General features: G+C 38.6%; 1 protein-coding gene across 3 annotated transcripts in view; it reads left to right on the forward strand.

The window, feature by feature from the left end:
* Nucleotides 1-19397, forward strand: part of PLEKHG1 (pleckstrin homology and RhoGEF domain containing G1) — a 249046-nt gene that overhangs the window by 51809 nt on the left and 177840 nt on the right. For 2 of the 3 annotated variants that reach the window (XM_070376859.1, XM_070376858.1), the window contains exon 2: nucleotides 12994-13052. The exons of the other annotated variant lie outside the window; for it this stretch is intronic. The gene's annotated coding sequence lies outside the window, so the exon portion shown is untranslated. The remainder of the gene's footprint in view (nucleotides 1-12993; nucleotides 13053-19397) is intronic. 3 annotated transcript variants of the gene reach the window in all.

Consider the following 19397-nt stretch of genomic DNA (forward strand, 5'->3'; position numbering starts at 1 on the left):
TGCCACATGGTGTGGCCAAACCCTATCTGCAGGGAAGGAGTGGAGACACATGGAGAAAATGGGCTTGACGACACAGTGAGGGAAGGAGAGAATGGGGCAAGCGGAGAAAGTAGTATTGACATGTCTCCACTATCGTGTATGAATGGATGTCTGGTGAGAAGTTGCAGTGGAGCACAGGGAGCCCAGCCCGGCACTCCGTGATGACCTAAAGGGTGGGACTGGGGGAGGCTCTAGAGGGAGGGGATATATGTATAAGAATGGCCAATTCACATTGTTGTACTGCAGAAACCAACACAATATTGTAAAGCAATTTTCCTCCATTTAAAAAATAAATTTAAAAAAGTAACTTAAACGAAAACAAAAAACATTCATGAGCCTTGATTAAAACTTTGTTATTGCCCCTCTCTCACTCTTGTTGAGGGTCACTACTGCTAGAGCAGGATTCCTGAAATGAAGACAAATAAGAAGATAAGACAATTCCCAGACATGGAAGGGAGAACAGGGAGTTCTAGAGAGCAGGTGTAGGCTGCCCCTGCCAGGTACCTCCTGTGAAAAATAGCTAGTCAGTGGCTAGGGGCTCACGTGCCTGCCTCTCATCTAGAAGCTTAATTGAATGAAAACTTAATTTTTAAAATTGCTTTATGTTCCAAAAGTCTTTTAAGTAACAATTAGTTGATAGATGACCAAAATAGAAACTGTTAAAATTCTTTTCTGTAGCAGGAAATAGAATTACAGGACCTGGATGCATTCCTAAAATTTCTTTGTGGTTTGGCTGCAGTAAATTACTACTTTACATATAGCTTTTAAAATATATTTAGACTTAAGTTTAAAGAGTGAGAACCACTTGTATAAACATCATTGAATACCATTCTTTTAATGAATGGGGTAATGTTATTTATATTCTTTCTTCACTTCCTCTGGAAAGCCCATGTCTTTAGGGGAGGGCTTTAACTTCTATTCCCCCTGAAAAGTGAAAGGCATTCACCTTCATGTATTTTAATTCAGCCACAGAATTCTCACTATTGCTACTGAAAACTGCTTGGCCCAAAGCTCTTAGTGTGATGATTTTTAATTGGACGGTCATAAAATAGCACATGACCGTGCATATATCCTAAAGTAGTAAATTTATATGTTTAAGGGGTTAGAATAACTCTTACTTTATGTGTGCTTTTATACTGAAAATCCTCCCTTTCTCTCTCTCTCTTTTTTCTTTTTTTGAGAAATTTTGTAGTTAATATTTCAGTGAAGCAGTGAAATGCGGCAGGAACTAGTGATGGAGGGCTTGCTGGGTGGAAGTGAGGAGCCTGGGTTCATCAGTCAGCAGGGAGGGGGGGTGGTTTTTGAAGGATTGAAGCAAGGAAGCCACGTGATCACATTTATCATATAGATGACAAGATGGAAGCAGGGTTGGAGGCAGCCCAGAAGGAGGTCGTAGTATCACCCATTTCAGAAAGTAATGAAGCCACGGACCAAGACAAGCAAAGTGTTTCTGTCCAACTCTAAAATTTTGCACTATATTAATTGTGCCACCATTAGACTAATTTCCTGGTTATTTTGTTAAGATTTGGCCCTTTTAGAGCTAGAAGGGATCTTGGAAATTCTTATGCAGTCCTTTTATTTTAGAAATGTAAAACCTGAGCCCTAAAGAAATGAAGTGATTCCTCCAGGTCAGGCAACTCATTACGTGGAGAGCTTGGGTTTGGACCCAAGTCTTCTGATTCCAAAACCAAAGCTTTTTGGTGATGCTTCCCACCTGTCCTACCTGCTCTTGGCTAGGCACTTGCCCAAGCCAGCATCCCACCTAAACATCTATCACCTGGTGTTTGATGACTCAGTGTGATATTGACAACTATCTTTCTCTAGTTAACTCATACCCTGACTCTTCTAAATGATTTATTTCTAATCTTTCTCACTCTTCCCAAGTGCTCATTCTTGCCTATCACATTCAGAGGATGGTCTGTCTCTTATTTTCCAGAGGAAATAGAAGTTACCCAAGAACACACTGGGCTGCTGCCTACCATCAAATCTACTAACCCCCATCTGCCTGCCCTTGGTTGTAACAGCAAAAGTGTCCCGCCTTATTTAATGCTGGACCCTGGTTCCCAGGTTCTCCTATCTTTTCAAGGATATTTTTGATAATTTTTCCTGTTCTAGTGTTTTCAACCATTTCTTCCCTAAAAGATGTATCATGTCATCATTTATGTATCAAACTGAATTTTTTCTTTTAAAATGCTGCTTAGAATACCTGTCCAGTGAGCACATGTCACTCAGTTATTAATAACTATTCATGGGTGACCTCTATGTGCTTGGTGTTGGATATCCTGTCATGTACAGAAGAAATGGGGCCTTGTATGGTCTCATGGAAGAAACAGATGCTACACAAGTATCTGTACTTGCTGAACGTTCAGATTGGACAATGGAAGTCTAACCAGTTTTATGGTAGTGGGCACTGTATTTCAGTTTTGTCATATGCTGTGTTTCAGTTTCATAGTAAAATTTGCGGTAGTGAGTTCTCTCTAGCGTATCGTGCATTACCAGAGGCCTGGCCTTTGCTCGGGGTTTAATTTTAATATCACATGACCAAATGCCCATGCTGTTACAAGCTAGTGTACACACCCAGATATCCCTGCTAAAAATGCACGTTAACTGAATCTAAAGAAATATTAATCTGCTCATGGAGTTGGAAACTTAAAAGCCACATATTTATTCTGAATAAAATTTATTCTCAAATAAATAAAAATACTTAATATAATCTAAACCTGAAAGATAGGCTGAAAAAAAATCCTAAAGGCTTTCCTTTTAAAATTAGCAAAATAACTGTGTAAGCACAGACTGCTGCTGCTGCTGCTGCTGCTAAGTCGCTTCAGTCGTGTCCGACTCTGTGCGACCCCATAGACGGCAGCCCACCAGGCTCTGCCGTCCCTGGGATTCTTCAGGCAAGGACACTGGAGTGGGTTGCCATTGCCTTCTCCATTGTGTGAAAGTGAAAAGTGAAAGTGAAGTCGCTCAGTCGCGTCCGACTCATAGCGACCCCATGGACTGCAGCCTTCCAGGCTCCTCCATCCATGGGATTTTCTAGGCAAGAGTACTGGAGGGGCTTGCCATTGCCTTCTCCGAAGCACAGACTAGGTATGCTAATAACAAATTTAATCGAAAGAAAAAGACTTCTCAAGTACAGATGTAAAATGACATGGTTTCTTTCCATGTGTCAGTTATTACCCTCCAAGTTTCCTCATGGGCTACATAACTCAGTTTTAGCATCTCCCCTCTTTTTAGAAGTAAAAGGAGTCCACATTAGCAAAACCAAAGATTTCCAGGAAGTACTGGTTGCTGTAATGGTGGGGAACGTGTAGATGAATAAATCACTGTTTGTTAGGAACTATAAAATATTTTATTGGAAGTCTGCCTTCTATATTCAGATTTCCTTGAAGCTGAAAGCCTATTGAGATATTCTCAAGATGAATGTTAAATAAAAACTCTGCGATATATTTGGTAGTTCATTTTTTTTAAAAAACTGGTATGTCAAAGACTGTTTTTCTTGACTGATGTGGAAAGGTTGGGGGAAAAAAAGGCCTTCAGTGAAAGGAAATTACCTTTCTAAGTATAACATTCTAAAGTGATGTAACAGTTTTTTCCATATGTTGCTTGAATAAAAGCAGTGTTTTTACAGAAGTGTTTTACAGTACTCACCATTAAATAAACCGGCAACCACAAATTCAAATTTCTAAAGCTATCTCCCAAAATATTAGTTTATTAAATAGCTAGTATAAAAAAGAAACATGATATCTTTGGTCTCCCTGTACCAAAATCTATTTTACTTTTGAGCCAGTCCAACTTTAAAAACCACAGCCATATGAATTCTGTTCATTTTAGGGGATTTTCCTGTGTAAACTAACATTGTGTATTTTTGTTCCTGCTAACACATTCTGAATCACGTAAAGTTACTGGTCTAGGTTGAAAGAAGCTCTTGGACTCTAAACTATATTCCTCTAATCTTTAAAAGGTGTTGCTTATAAAATGTTTCTGCTTAGAAATGCTTGTCCATTTCTACAGTTTCCTCCATTTTATTAAGTATAGAATCTGCCAAAACATTATTAACTTTCATAGTCATCTTCCATCCTTCTGTCTAGACTTGAGGATCTTTGGAAAGTCTTATCTTACTCATAATAATATTCCTCCACTAGGTACTATTAAGCCCCACATTTTAATTTTAGAATTGTATTCTTTTTATGCTCTCAAGAATACATCAGGTAGCATGCTGCCCTGGGCGTTATTGTTAGCTAACTCTGATAGCCTAGCCCACTGGCTGGAGATTCCCTGAGGGTAAGAAAGAGGTCTGTCCTAGTCCTGGCTGAGTTCCCTGACTAGGGGGTGCATCCTTGGTACTCAGATGTTGGGTGCCTTCGGGTCATTTAAAGAGTAACACAGAGGACTTCCCTGGTGGTCCAGTGGTTAAGAATCTGTCTTGCAAAGCAGGAGATTCAGGTTCAATCCCTGGTCGAGGCACTAAGATCCCACATGCCACAGAGCAACTAAGCCCACTGCAACTAGAGAGCTCGCGTGCCACAACAAAAGATCTGCATGATGCAACAAAGATCTTGTGTGCTGCAACTGAGACTCGCAACTGAGACTCGACACAACCAAAAAAATAAATAAATAAAGAGTAACACAGGTTGCTTGGATGAGCAGCAAGTGAATTAGAAAAGTGTGGATAACTGTATTACAGCACTTGGAGTATAGCTACCATCCAATCTGTTGACTTCAAAGCCTGCTTTCTTGGGTAGAGGCTCAGTAATTTCCTTTGTAATCTTGGTACCTTTAATACCACTTGAATGAAGCTCATTCATTTAAGAAACATTCCTCCATTTTACCTTCTGGCCCAGTATCCCCTCCAACACTGAAAAGTAAAGGAAAATAGTGTTGTAATCTCCAGTTCTGTTTGGCCAGCTTTTTTAATGAAGAGGTCCACTTTGCCCCGAGAATGATAAAGAGAGGGACATAAGGGGAATGTGAGGAAGGAATCATCGAACTCCTAATCTCCAATTCAGTGTTAGAATTAAGGATTCTTTGTCAAGTCATTAAGCCAGCTCTTAGTCTGTTTGTATAAACAGGAAATGACAGAATCTGAACTCTGGGTCATCAGAATCTGGTGTGCAGAGTTTGTCATCTAGTTGCTTTAAACTTCCTTTCTAAAACATTCATAGCCAACTTACCGTTAAATAAAGCCTAGCATTTCTTAATAATGTATAAAGAGCTTTTATCACACAATTGGTGTATGATCTTTTGGAACCCAGGAATTGATGCAAACTGAAGATGGAACTTGTCATTTCATCAGTCTTCTTTATGTGCAGTATGCAGTGCCTGATGTGTCCTGCTGCTACTGCTACTGCTAAGTCACTTCAGTCGTGTCCGACTCTGTGCGACCCCATGGACGGCAGCTCACCGTCCCTGGGATTCTCCAGGCAGAGTCCTGCAAACCTGGTGTATAGCATCAGAATTGAGTGGATAGAACCTTCCCTTTGACAGTTTCGTTTCAATGTATCCATTGAAATGCCACTGAAAGCAATTCAACTTATTAAGAATTGCTTTATGTATGTAGTTTTCCCAAGAATACACCCATTTTGTAATATGAGATGTTTGGAGACTTTGCTTTACTCACTTTGTAACCTCCATGCCTGACACAGTGCCTGGCACACATCAGACGTTTACAATATAAGTTAATCAAACTTGGTTAAAATGAATATATTTACTGGCTAAGAAACCAAAAACAAATAGTTATTGAAAGATGTGCAACTATTCTGCATAGTTTCCACTTCCAAATTCTAGGGTGGTGTGGTTTTTTTAAGTGATTGAGACCTACTGGACCTCTTAAGAAACATGAAGGGGCCAATTGGAGATATCAAATTAGAAATAGAAATTGACTTGAGTTTGCAAGGAAAGCTGCGGAGTGTCTGTCTTTGGAGGTCTCTATGAGAATAGAAATGTGTGTCTCTGCATAATAGATCCTGAATACTTGTTGAATGGATAAATAAAAATTGAGTCTGAGGTACTTAAATAATTACCTGCTTGGATGAAACATTTCTGTGATTGCTTAACACCCTTATTCTAAAACATTTAAATAAGACATTTCTCACCCATTGGAATAACTGTAATTAACATTTTATAGTATCAGATGTTGGCCATAATATGGAGTGAAAGGAACTCATATAAAGACATATGTCAGAGATGTTGCAGGTTCCCTTCCAGAGCATGGCAATAACTCTAGTATCACAATAAATCAAGTCACACAAATTGGTGTCCCAGTGCATATAAAAGTTATGCTTATACTACACTGTGGCCTATTGAGTACATAGATAGCATTATGCCTGAAAAACAATGTATATACCTTAAGTTAAAAATACTGTATTGCTAAAAATCGCTAACCATTATTTGACAACACAAAAATGCTAACCGTTATTTGACAGTTTGATACCACAAACCTTCAATTGGAAAAAAAAGAAGATGCCATGTGCCCAAGATGCAATGAAGCAGAGCACAGTAAAATGAGGCATGCCTGTCCCGTGGGTGGAGTTTCAATTGGTACAATTTCTCTTGAAAAAAAAAATTGGCATCACTCAGTAAAGCTCAACATGTGTATGGTGAACAACCCAACAGTTCCGATTCAGATAAATACAATGTAGAAGCATGAATACAGAGCTATGTACAGCACTGCTTGTAATAGAGAAGAAAAACAGAAAGCCTAAAGGTGCGACAGTAGAGCATATAAATATACCACGAAGCGTCCGATGACATTCAAAGAAATACTGTCTCTCAGCACAGACGTAACACTGCAAAGCCACATGCAGGAGTCTCACATACTGTCGAGTTGGAAAAAGCAAGTCACCTTGAAGCATGTATAAGTCTGTTTTATAGTTCAGAAGCCCACAGAATTGATCAGAATGGGCTGTTGGCTCATTTTCAGCCCTTATGTGTTTGCAGGACGGCTACATCATCTTGGGCCTCTAAATCCTCTCTTGTTCATGTCTAGCAGGAGCAAGAAAAGTTCTGCTTCGCTAGTAATTTTAACAAAATACCCCCAATTAGGTCTCATTGGTCCTGATTGGTGTGACTTGGGCCACAAGCCTATCTCTGCACCAATCACAGTAATCCGGGAGAGGAGATACTATGAATGTTTAGCCTAATTGATATCATTCAGAGCACCTGGGCTGAGAGTAAGACAAAGGAGAGGAAAATATTAATGGTTGCCAGAAGGAGGGTAGATGGATGTTGAGCTTCTAAAACAATAGACGGTATTATTCCGCCCCCTTTCAGCAGCCAATTTAAGGTTTATATTTCGCTATTGTGACTTGCTTATTCTCTACAAAGGAAATGAGGTGGCTCAAAGAAGGGCAAGTGGAAGGGAGAAAGTGGTTTTTATGTTGCGGTGGACCTGAGTCCCAAGTTACCTGCCTTTTGAAATCAGAATGTATGGATGTGAAGTGGCCCCCCATCATGGCAGGTGTGGGGCAGAGGCTGGACTCCGGTCTGAATATAGAGATTCTTTTTGGATTTACAAGATCAAATTGTATCCCCTCAAAACTACTCTCTTTGGTTTTGTCAGCTTTATCAGTTTTGTCTGTGTTACTTATCTAAGCAATACTTTCTAGATATTTAGGGCAGGAAAGTTGTCCTTTGTTGGCCTGATTACTTTTGAGTATGTTAATTGCACTGGCCTAAAGTTTTATGATTTCTGGGAGCCTCTTAAGTGGATTTTGACCCTCTGTTTCTTCTGTGAAGTTTGTGTGTTTAACTCAAGAAATAAAGATTTCATGCTTATGATCAGGGGCTTCCCTGTTGGCTCAGCTGGTAAAGAATCCATCTGCAATGTGGGAGATCTGGGTTTGATCTCTGGGTTGGGAAGATCCCTTGGAGAAGGGAACGGCTACCCACTCCAGCATTCAGGCTTAGAGAATTCCATGGACTGTATAGTCCATGCAGTCGCAAAGAGTCAGACATGACAAGCAACTTTCACTTATGAGCAGATCTTTGGGGCTCCTGTATTTCAAATGGGCTTCCCTGGTGGTTCAGAAGGTAAAGCATCTGCCTGCAATGCAGGAGACCTGGGTTCAATCCCTGGGTTGGGAAGATCCCCTGGAAAAGGAAATGGCAATCCACTCCAGTACTCTTGCCTGGAAAATTCCATGGACCAAATAGCTGACATTTTAGGGAAAATGTCTATGCTTTGGGTATTTGCACAGTCATTATCATAAGGAGAAGTATTTTTATTGGACATGACTGTAAATCATTTCTTGTTTAAACCATGCCTAACTTAGACCATTAAATCTGCTTTTACCTGTTACCTCAATATTCTCCTCCAAAGCTAACAGGCCTTAACTTTGTCCTAATATAAAGAGTAAGCGTGGTCCCTTTTGTGGATAATTTTCATTAACATTCATTCTAAAATAACTAGAACTGATCCCATAGGTGTTTCAGAAACACCTGGCTTTCAGTTTCTCTCCTCACCTGTTGTCTAAAATGAAAGATAAGCTTGTTTTAGACACTATAACTAAAATGCTCTGGTGACATATTGGACTTCTGTCTCCTTTTTATGAATCCAACCCTGACATTTTATTTATTTTTAGAATCAAACTCACATTAGTTGTGGCTTGCATATAGAACTTATTTTAAACATCACCTTGCATGTACTCCTGACTATAAACCAAGTTTCGCATTGTTCTTTGGCCAAAAGCAATAAAATATGGCCTGTTTTATCACAGTGAAATGCAATTAGGATTTTCTTTTCAGAAATAGAACATCAATGGCTATTTATAACATTTCCCCAACTTTTAAAAGCCTAGTAAAGTGTTGAGATGTCTTTATATGAAATTCTATTTGTATTTAATGCCATGGGTACGATCTATCAGTGCATTTTGCATTTAAGGCCGGATAATCAAATATTCTTAATGTGTTTCTTTTTTCTAAAAGTTCTATTGTGAATTTATAGAAGAGCCTCTGAGATCCTTAAGTATTCATCTATAAATAAGCTTCACTGATTGTTAAAGGCTCTTGCCATTCTCATATTCCATAATGGTACTTCACCTTCTACAGGCCAAAGATAGAAACTCATTAGTTTACCTCATGTTGAATTTCATGCCTTTTATTCTTTTTCTAAAAAAGTACATTTATACTACTCAACTTTTCTCATGAGGAAACCATTGTCCTGAGGATTTCCTTAAACATTTTCTATATAGGTTCTTTAAGCATAATTTTTTTGAATATGATCTGTTTTTAAATTATCTGTTTTCATTTGTTTGTGACTGGCCATTGCTATCACTGGACAGAAAACATTGCTTTTTATGTATTTCAAACCAACTGATGCCACCTTTATTATATCCAACAGGGCATTTTTAAAAGATATTTTTCTTGTTATCAGCCTTTCATCTGCTGATGGTGGTATTTGGTCTTTTAATTTCCTTTCACTAATGCTATGTGAGCATCTTTTTATTTTATTCCTGACTTTATAGCGAATGTTGTCTGTTGGTTATAGATCTTTTTAAAAATCACAGTAGGTGATCTGTTTCTAGACTACTGAGAGATTATCAGGTATAAGTGCTGTTTTGTCATCTTTGAAACTAGGAGTATGTGTTGATTTGACCTATTGATAGAGCATAAGAGATTTATTTATGTAATATTTATAGAATAAATCCAGTTTATATTGTTATTATTTTAATATACTAGGAATAGACTATTCTGAGCACTTTATTTAACATTCTTCCATCTTATTTACCTAAGTCAAACAAGCCTCTTGCTTTTTTCCTTTTTTGTGTTTTATCAGGTTAGGTTATCTGATAAGCTTCACCAAACAACCTGGAGTCTCATTTGTCGTATATCCTGAAACTTTTTTATATAGCCTGGGAATTGTCTAATCCTTGAAGTAAGCTATATTTCTTAGCTTTTCAGCTTTTATGTTTTTAGTTCAGTTTTTAATAATTAAATAGCACCTTATAAAACTATTTCCACTGAAATGTTCAAATTTATTCACAAGGATCCTTTTATATGGCATTCTTAAGTTTATCATCTGTCCCATGTCTGTGATATATTCTAATAATTCAAGTTTCACGTTGGGTTTTAAGACTAGATTTGCCTGAAATCTGTCTATGAGGTATTTCATTCTATATTGAACCAGTGACTGTTTTTTAAATATCAAAATCACAAATTCCTGCATTTTGTTCTGCCTTTCCTATACTACATTTATTGCTATTTTTGAATTTAACATTGAATATGTAGTTTGCTTCTTTGTTCTCTCCAGTTTAGGAAAAAATAAAGTTACTAGTGTCACAAATAAAATTCCATTTCTTATTCTTCATATTAAATGAAATTAACTTACTTTTACCATTTATCCCCACTCATTTCCCCATTTTTCATAATATGATCTAGAATTTCAGGGACTTCCCTGATGGTACCGTGGTTAAGAATCTGCCTTCCAATGCAGAGGGAGTGGGTTCAATCCCTGGTTGGGGAACTAAGATCCCACGTGCCATAATGCAAAAATTTTTTTTAAAAATTGAAAATTGACTGACCCAGAATTTCAGACTTTGATGAGCTTAATTATTATAGTAACGTTTTTATTAGACATTTTCTCAAAAATTTGAAGTTTGTACTCTGTTTGGACTGTTTTTTACAGTAATTAGCATACTTTCTTCCCTGTTTACTGCTTTTAATGCTTATCGCCAGTGCTAGTACATGACTACTTTTTCACTCTTTTGTTTGGATTCATTCCTCAGTTCAGTTCAGTCCCTCAGTTGTGTCAGACTCTTTGCGACCCCATAGACCGCAACACCCCAGGCTTCCCTGTCCATCACCAACTCCGGAGCTTACTCAAACTCATGTCCATTGAGCCAGTGATGCCATCCAACCATCTCATCCTCTGACATCCCCTTCTCCTCCCACCTTCGATCTTTCCCAGCATCAGGATCTTTTCTAGTGAGTCAGTTCTTTGCATCAGGTGGCCCAAGTATTGGAGTTTCAGTTTCAGCATCAGTCCTTCCAATGAATAATCAGGACTGATTTCCTTTAGGATGGACTGGTTGGATCTCCTTGCTGTCCAAGGGACTCTCAAGAGTCTTCTCCAACGGCACAGTTCAAAAGCATCAATTCTTTGGCACTCAGCTTTCTTCACAGTCCAACTCTCACATCCATACATGACCACTGGAAAAACCATAGTTTTGACTAAATGGACCTTTGTTGGCAAAATCATGCCTCTGCTTTTTAATATGCTATCTAGGTTGGTCATAAATTTCCTTCCAAGGAGCAAACGTCTTTTAATTTCATGGCTGCAGTCACCATCTGCAGTGATTTTGGAGCCCCCACAAAATAAAGTCTGTCACTGTTTCCATTGTTTCCCCATCTATTTCCCATGAAGTGATGGGACCAGATGCCATGATCTTAGTTTTCTGAATGTTGAGTTTTAAGTCAATTTTTTCACTTTCCTCTTTCACTTTTATCAAGAGGCTCTTTAGTTCTTCTTCACTTTCTGCCATAAAGGTGATGTCATCTGCATATCTGATGTTATTGATATTTCTCCCAGCAGTCGTGATTCCAGCTTGTGCTTCATCCAGTCCAGCATTTCTCATGATGTACTCTGCATATAAGTTAAATAAGCAGGGTGACAGTCTGCAGCCTTGACATATTCCTTTCCCTATTTGGAACCAGTCTTTTGTTCCATGTCCAGTTCTAACTGTTGTTTCTTGACCTGAATACAGATTTCTCAGGAGGCAAGTCAGGTGGTCTGGTATTTCCATCTATTGAAGAATTTTCCACAGTTTGCTGTGATCCACACAGTCAAAGGCTTTGGCATAGTCAATAAAACAGAAGTAGATATTTTTCTGGAGCTCTCTGCTTTTTCGATGATCCAGTGGATGTTGGCAATTTGATCTCTGGTTCTTCTGCCTTTTCTAAATCCAGCTTGAACATCTGGAAGTTCATGGTTCACATACCATCCCTCAGTCAACTGGAAATATTTTCAAGTAGCTTTTGTTCATGATGATACCTACCTGATACACTTATAGGCACATTTTGTTTATCTGTGGTTCTTTCTTTTCAAAAATAGTGACCAGAAGAAAGAAAAGCAATCCCCAATTTTATCCCATTTAAGCATCACCCCATGAACTTCTCCTTTCCTACCCAGGTACTTTGCAAAGATGGAAACAGAGGAATGATTGGTTACAGCCATAGAGAGGAACTCAGGGATAGAGTGACCATGGTCCTTAGGAAGTGGTTCCCATCCTGTGGAGGACTTGGGTTTCAGAGATAAGAGATCTTATTGAGGCTGAGAATATTATCTTACTGAATTGAGACTGAGTGAAATCATCCATTCTCCTTCTGCTTCTTGGAGTTTCATCTCTCTTCCTGGTATGGGAAATGCTTCTTACTTCTGGCAAGTCAATGAATTTAGTTTTTATTGCTATTGTAAATTCTAGTCTTTTTAAAAATTTTCTGAGTATTTCAAGGGAAAGGAAAAATTAAGGACTGGACATCAGTGCCTATCTAATACCACACACTCTGGGTTTTTTTAAAACTAAATTGTTGATTATTGCTATAGGTCCATTATAGACCAGTAGCATGCTGTGCTGTGCTCAGTCATGTCGAGCTCTTTGCAGTCCCATGGACTGTAGCTCACTAGGCTCCTCTGTCAATCCATGGGATTTCCCAGGCAAGAATACTTAAACAGATTGCCATTTCCTCCCCTGGGATCTTCCCAACCCAGGATCCAACCGACATCTCCTGCGTCTCCTGCATTGGTAGAATTTTTTTTTTTTTTTTAACCACTGCACCAACTGGGAAGCCCATAGATGTGGCATTTTCCTAGGAAAATTATGTGTGTTTTTTTCTTAAATCCAGTCTTCCTTTTGCCACTTAAAATTGACCCAGATGTTTCTTCAATATTCCACTGAAATCATTCTGGAAAAGTAACATTTAAGTAAAAAGCAATTTATCTTTGCATTTCTCCTCCAGGTGGAGACAGATGTGAAGAGTTAGTGGATGAAGACATTGGAAAGGCTTCAACCATAAAAGTAAGCTGTTTTCATTTTTTTGCCACTTGAGTATGAAATGCACTAAAAGATTAATAAATTCTTGAGTTTGTTAGGTATTTTCCTATAAGTACCCTCTGTGAGCAAAATTTTTCTTGTTTTTCTTTTTAAACTGTTTTGTAAGATGGAATAACAACTATAACCAAAGGATGAGATACAAAAGAAAATTCATATTTCAAAGTACATAAGTGAAGAATAAAAATGGACTCAGGAAAAGTAAACCATAGTGTGACCCAAATTGGAGTCATTTCTTCCCATTGGCTCTCTACTGTTAATGAGTCACTCTTTAGGTAGCATTTTAAATGCTTTTCATTGGACAGAAAAGTTCTTCCTGTTCTTTTTAAGTTTCTCTCTTTTTTTAAGATTTAAAATCTCAATCTAATTTTGTGGTGGCAGTGGCAACCCACTCCAGTGTTCTTGCCTGGAGAATCCCAGGGACGGGGGAGCCTGGTGGGCTGCCGTCTATGGGGTCACACAGAGTCAGACACGACTGAAGCGACTTAGCAGCAGCAGCAGTAGTACTTGAAAACCACACTGAATGGTAAAAGGGAAAGGAAAGGACTTTTCTAAGTCCTTTAATTTATCACAGTCAGACCACATTATAAGCTATTTTCAAGACTTGAAATGTTGAATTGACATTATTCACTTCCATATTAAATAATTACTAGAATGAAAGAAATATGTAAAGACACCCAGTCCTGATAAGTGTAGCATTATCATTTTTACTCTGGATTATTTTTTTCTTTTATACTTTCAATTTTACACCAGGCCTTTTTTTTTGTAACCAAACAGTAAAATAAAAAATAAAATTAAAGCGTAAGTGCAGCAAGGGGTTAGAGTTTGCCTTTAGCCAGCAAAATGATCATGCTTTATTGGAATCATGAATATTTAATACACTGCATTATGCTTCTTGAGGTACTCAAATTATTACAAAGACAAACGATATTTTAATGGAATAAAGATGTCCTTGTGTGTGTTGGAGTTTAGAGTTCATTGGTGTTTTGTTAGCTGGTAAAACAATGGTTTTCTTACCACAGATCTTCAATCCTGGCAAGAAAGTTTTCATTCCTAGCAAGAAAGGAGTTTTTTTTTTTTTTTTTTTTTGTCTAATGTGTGATTAGAATTCTGAGTAGTTTAAAAATCAAGAGTCTGAGGTACAGAGTTGACGTATCTATTACACACAGATATCATGCCTGGGGCCATGCTACTTTTAGTGGCCCATGAAAATGTTTTAATTTTAATTCTTTCCCCCCAGATGAATAAAATAGCCTGCCAGGCTCCTTTGTCCATTGGATTTCCCAGGCAAGAATACTGGGTTGGGTTGCCATTCCCTTCTCCAGGGGATCTTCCCAACTCAAGGATAAAACCCTGGTCTCCTACATTGCTGGTGGATTTTTTTACCATCTAAGCTACCAAGGAAGGCTGGAATATATAATAACAAACTCAAGCTGGATTATATTTTTCTTTATACCAATGGAATCATAAAATGCAATTTTTAATACTCTCTTTTATGGAGGAAAAGGCCAGAGTGCCCCAGAACCCAAGAAAGTCATCACATGCACCTACCGAGGTCTCAGTCAGGCACACTCTATATATGTGAACAATTCAGTCTTTTGAATACTTTTTTTTCCTTTTTTTTTTGAAGAGAAATAATCATTTCTTTCACAGAAATGATTACCTTCTATGCAAATGACCTTATCATAGACTTGTGTGCTCATCAGAGAGATATACATGGTTCTGTGTCCAAAGAAAGAAATGACATCTTGTGAGGTTAGGTAGCTGTGGTTTTTCATGATATTTGCCTAGAGCAAAATAAATATTTTCTCCTCTGAGAGATCCAGTTATTTTCTGTTTGCTTTGTAATATGATATGGAAAATAAGGGAAGGGAAAGAGAGACTAGCTCAGGATTCTTTGGTTCCATTCTGGACAAGCATTTTTTTTTTTTTTTTTTTTTTTTTTTGCCTGCAAAATGTGTGTTCCATGAGAACATGTGATGACCCTGCCTCCTCTCTGCAGGGGCGTGTCTAGAACTTAAGTTCTTGGATCTTCCATGATTACTGATCTGTGTTACTGAGTATGTTTCATTCTCAATTACCATGACTTTTCTGGTTTTGTTTGTTTCTGAAGCCATGATCTAATGTTGGAGAAAATATTAAGATCTTTGTCAGTCTTCAACTGCAGTGACCATGTACGATTATCTTCTAAAAGTCACTTTGATTTAAAGTAAGTGTGTTGAACGTCTGATGAACTTCTTTTGCAGAATTGGTACCCAGTCAGACAAAAGCTCCCTGAGAGCCAGGTCTTTGCATGTTTTGCTCTTTGCTATATTCTCTAGAAAAAGCCAGACATCAGGGAAGGCCAAATATTTGCTGAAAGATTGAATGAGTTAATTTCCTTCTTTAGAAAAGTCATGTTTCCCCCTCTTGAGAACTAGGGCTCCAGATCTCTGGTTTGAGGTAACAACTGTGGTGATCAGATGCTGGAAGGGCCCCATCCTCAATGCCCAGAGAGATGGGTGACCCTGCATTGGTCAGCCTCCATCTCCAGACTCAGTTTTGTTGTTGTTCAATAGCTAAGTCATGTCTGACTCTTTGCGACCCCATGGACTACAGCATACCAGGCTTCCCTGTCCTTCACAATCTCCTGGAGTTTGCTCAAATTCATGTCCATTGAGTCAGTGATGCCATCTAACCATCTCATCCTCTGTTGTCCGCTTCTCTTGCCCTCAATCTTTCCCAGCATCAGGGTCTTTTCCAATGAGTCGTCTCTTCGAATCAGGTGGCCAAAGTATTGGAGCTTCAGCATCAGTCCTTCCAATGAATATTCAAGATTGATTTCCTTTAGGATTGACTGGTTTGATCTTCTTGCAATCCAAAGGGTTCTCAAGAGTCTTCTCCAGCACCACAGTGTGAAAACATCCATTCTTTGGCACTCAGCCTTCTCTATGGTCCAACTTTCACATCTGTACATGACTGCTGGAAAAAACATAACTTTGGCTATACAGACCTTTGTCAGCAAAGTAATGTCTCTGCTTTTTGATACACTGTCTAGGTTTGCCATAGTTTTTCTTCCAAGAAGCCAGTATCTTTTAATTTCATGGCTGCAGTTTCCATCTGCAGTGATTTTGGAGGCCAAGAAAATAAAACCTGTCACTGTTTCCACTTCCCCATCTATTTGCCATGAAGTGGGGGAACCGGATGCCATGGTCTTAGTTTTTTGAATGTTGAGTTTCAAGCCAGGTTTTTCACTCTCCTCTATCACCCTCATCAAGAGGCTCTTTAGTTCCTCTTTACTTTCTGCCGTTAGAGTGGTATCTCTGCGTATCAGAGGTTGATATTTCTCCCAGCAATCTTGATTTTAACTTGTGATTCATCCAACCCAGCATGGTTTAACCCTTTCACAAAAATAGTTGGGTTAGAAGGAACATTTTTACTTTTCTAGAATTTCTTAAAACAACAACAGAAAAGGTATTCTGATGGCCTCCTCCACCTTGGTGTCCCTCTAGATTCCTCTTACCCCATGCTGGTCTCAGGCTGGTCCAGGCCACTCCACATGCTCCTTTTCCTAGCCCTCCAAAAGGAAAAAGTACCCCTGTATTTGTAAAACAATTATTTATTTTAAATGTAAATATATATATATATATATATATATATATTAAACTTGATAATGCCCTCCCCCAAAAGAGTCCTGTTATATCTCTGAAGTGTTCTGAAATTGTTTGAGGTATATAAGTAAACTGCAAAACCTCTAGTTCTTAGATTAGCAAGTATCTGGGCATGTGAACAAAAATGTATATAGTACATCACTATAATACTAATCTACCAGTCTGTTACCCATCAACCATATATATGGAGAGCTATTCTCTCCAGGTAGCAAGACAGAGGATGCTACTGGGTACCAACTGATCAGATTAAGCTAGGAAAGCGAGAGAAATCTAGAGAGAAGCTCTGCTGTCTCCAGCTGTTGAAAACATAGTCTGGAGGTGTAAACAGAAGGAATCAACTGACCTGAATTAGTAGTATTTGGTTAGGTAATCCTGATTTACAGAAATTTTTAAACTATCAGAGGAATATAGGCCTATTCTGCAGTTTTTTGACCCCAAGTTTTTCCCTTGGTATGACTTGTGTATGTGTACACGTGTGTGTCTGTTATTCTGCTTCAGGACTATGTCTTTGACGCCAGCTATTGTATATAGAAAGGATAAACAGCAAAGTCCTACTGTTTAGCACAGGAAGCTGTATTTAATATCCTGTGATAAACCATAGCAGAAAAGAATATGAAAAAGCATGTGTGTATATGCATAACTGAATCACTTTGCTGTACAGCAGAAATCCACACAACATTATAAATCAACTATACATCAATAAAATGAATGTTAACAAAGACGACGTTATCTTTGAAATACCACCAAGAAAATATGTATGTACCAATACTCATACAAGCATATTTTTTTCCCTGAATAAACTTGCCCATACATTTTATTATTGGTGCCTTCTTGTCCAGGGTTTCACCTGCCCTGTTCTTGATGAGAGGGTATCAGGGGTGGAGGAAGGAGCACAGGGCAGAGAGCTGCCCGAGGAGCTGAGAGATGCCAATTAAATGTTCCAAGGCACACTGCAGGCACTGGGGTGCTCAGGACATCCGGATCTTTACAGTTCTTGCTAGCATTTTCTGAACCCAAGTATGTGGTCACGTTCTTGTCTGGAGGGTGTAAACATCACTCTAGTTTCTTCCATCTCTATCTGGGGATTTTCACAGCCCTGAAAGTGATCTTACCAGTGGTTTCAGATCCCTGGAAGTGTTTTACTTAGGGCTGATAGATTTGTCCAAAGGCAGCTAATAGAAGCATTATCGGGACTGCAGCATAAATGATTGACATTAAGAATAAATAACTCATTATATTGAGCGAGTCATTGCTAATAATATACCCATCTGGTACAATTCTTGGCACAGTTTGAGGACAACAGCTAAATGCAGTGGGATCTTTAAAAAGTCATTGAGATGCCTTCCTTAAGTTTCTTCCATTGCAAACTACCCTGATTATCTCTTAACATGGAGGTGTCATGAAAATAATTTTTAAATGTGTAATCAAAAATTAAAAATGTTATAATAACCAATGTAGTGGTTACAAAAATATAGCACATGTAGCCCATATGGCACAAGATTACACATTCAGAAAGACATAGAGAAAGACTCTCTGACTTTGGGCACCGCTTCCTCTATTAAAAAATATCTCCTTTGAAGAGTTCCAAGGATGGGTTGCATAACAGTGTAAATGTACTTAACACTACTGAACTGTATGCTTAAAAATGGTTAAGATGGTAAATTTTATATGAAATTGTTACAACTAAAAATTTTTTTTTAATTTAAAATATCTTCTAGAAGTCTGCATACCTTAAGCTGGTATGGAGATTAGACACCCTTTTGTGGGGAGGAGGGGTGAAGGAAGAAGATTTCCTCATTGTAGATCTTTCATTGTAGCTGTGAAAAGTATAAAGGGAAATCCCCAACCATTTCTGAGAGGAAAATGATGTAAGTTTTTAAAAACAAAGTATTTCTTATGAAGGAATGACTTTTGGAATGAGGACTAGTTCTCATTCTGGCACTGAGCATAAGAGGATTCTCAGTATACTATGTGAAACTATGGTAATAGGTTTCTGTCAAAAACAGGGATGGGGAAGGGGGCATCATGGTCAAGTAGGTTTGGGATTTAAGCAAGGTTTTGGTGCATCTTCAACAAAGAGGTGTTACAGACAAAGTTCCCAAACTTACTGAAACAGAATACCTCCTCCCTCCTCAAAGCCCCCTGCCCCGCCTGCTAGTTCGTTTTTTTTTTTTCGCCTGCTAGTTTTTTGACCTATTACTGTGTTGTTCTGTGGAAGGTAGCTTGTGCATGCGTGTGTGCTGAGTGCTAAGTCGCTTCAGTGTTGTCTGACTCTGTGCGACCCTATGGACTGTAGCCTGCCAGGCTCCTGATACTGAATGCCGATTTAGTATGGAAAGAGGAAGCGACTAACAAACCCACAAATGGGTTATAGGAAGAAATATGGATGAATTGAAGCCATAACTGCAACCTGTCCCAGTAGGAGAAGCCAAGGAGGATATTTGGAGCACAAAACTCTATACAATGACTCCAAGAGCTCCTCCTGGATAACCAGTAATGGAGGCAGCCCTTGAGTTTGCTCATGAGGGGTTCCCTCCTCTTCTTCTCTCCTCTCAGACTGATCTGTATGTTCCATGCATACAACTTGTGAAGCATCTTGAAGCATTTAGCTAAGCCATTGGGCTTCCCCAATGGCTCAGTGATAAAGAATCTGCCTGCAATG

The sequence above is a fragment of the Bos mutus genome, chromosome 9 (assembly GCF_027580195.1).
Source record: "Bos mutus isolate GX-2022 chromosome 9, NWIPB_WYAK_1.1, whole genome shotgun sequence".
NCBI classification, from domain to species: domain Eukaryota; kingdom Metazoa; phylum Chordata; class Mammalia; order Artiodactyla; family Bovidae; genus Bos; species Bos mutus.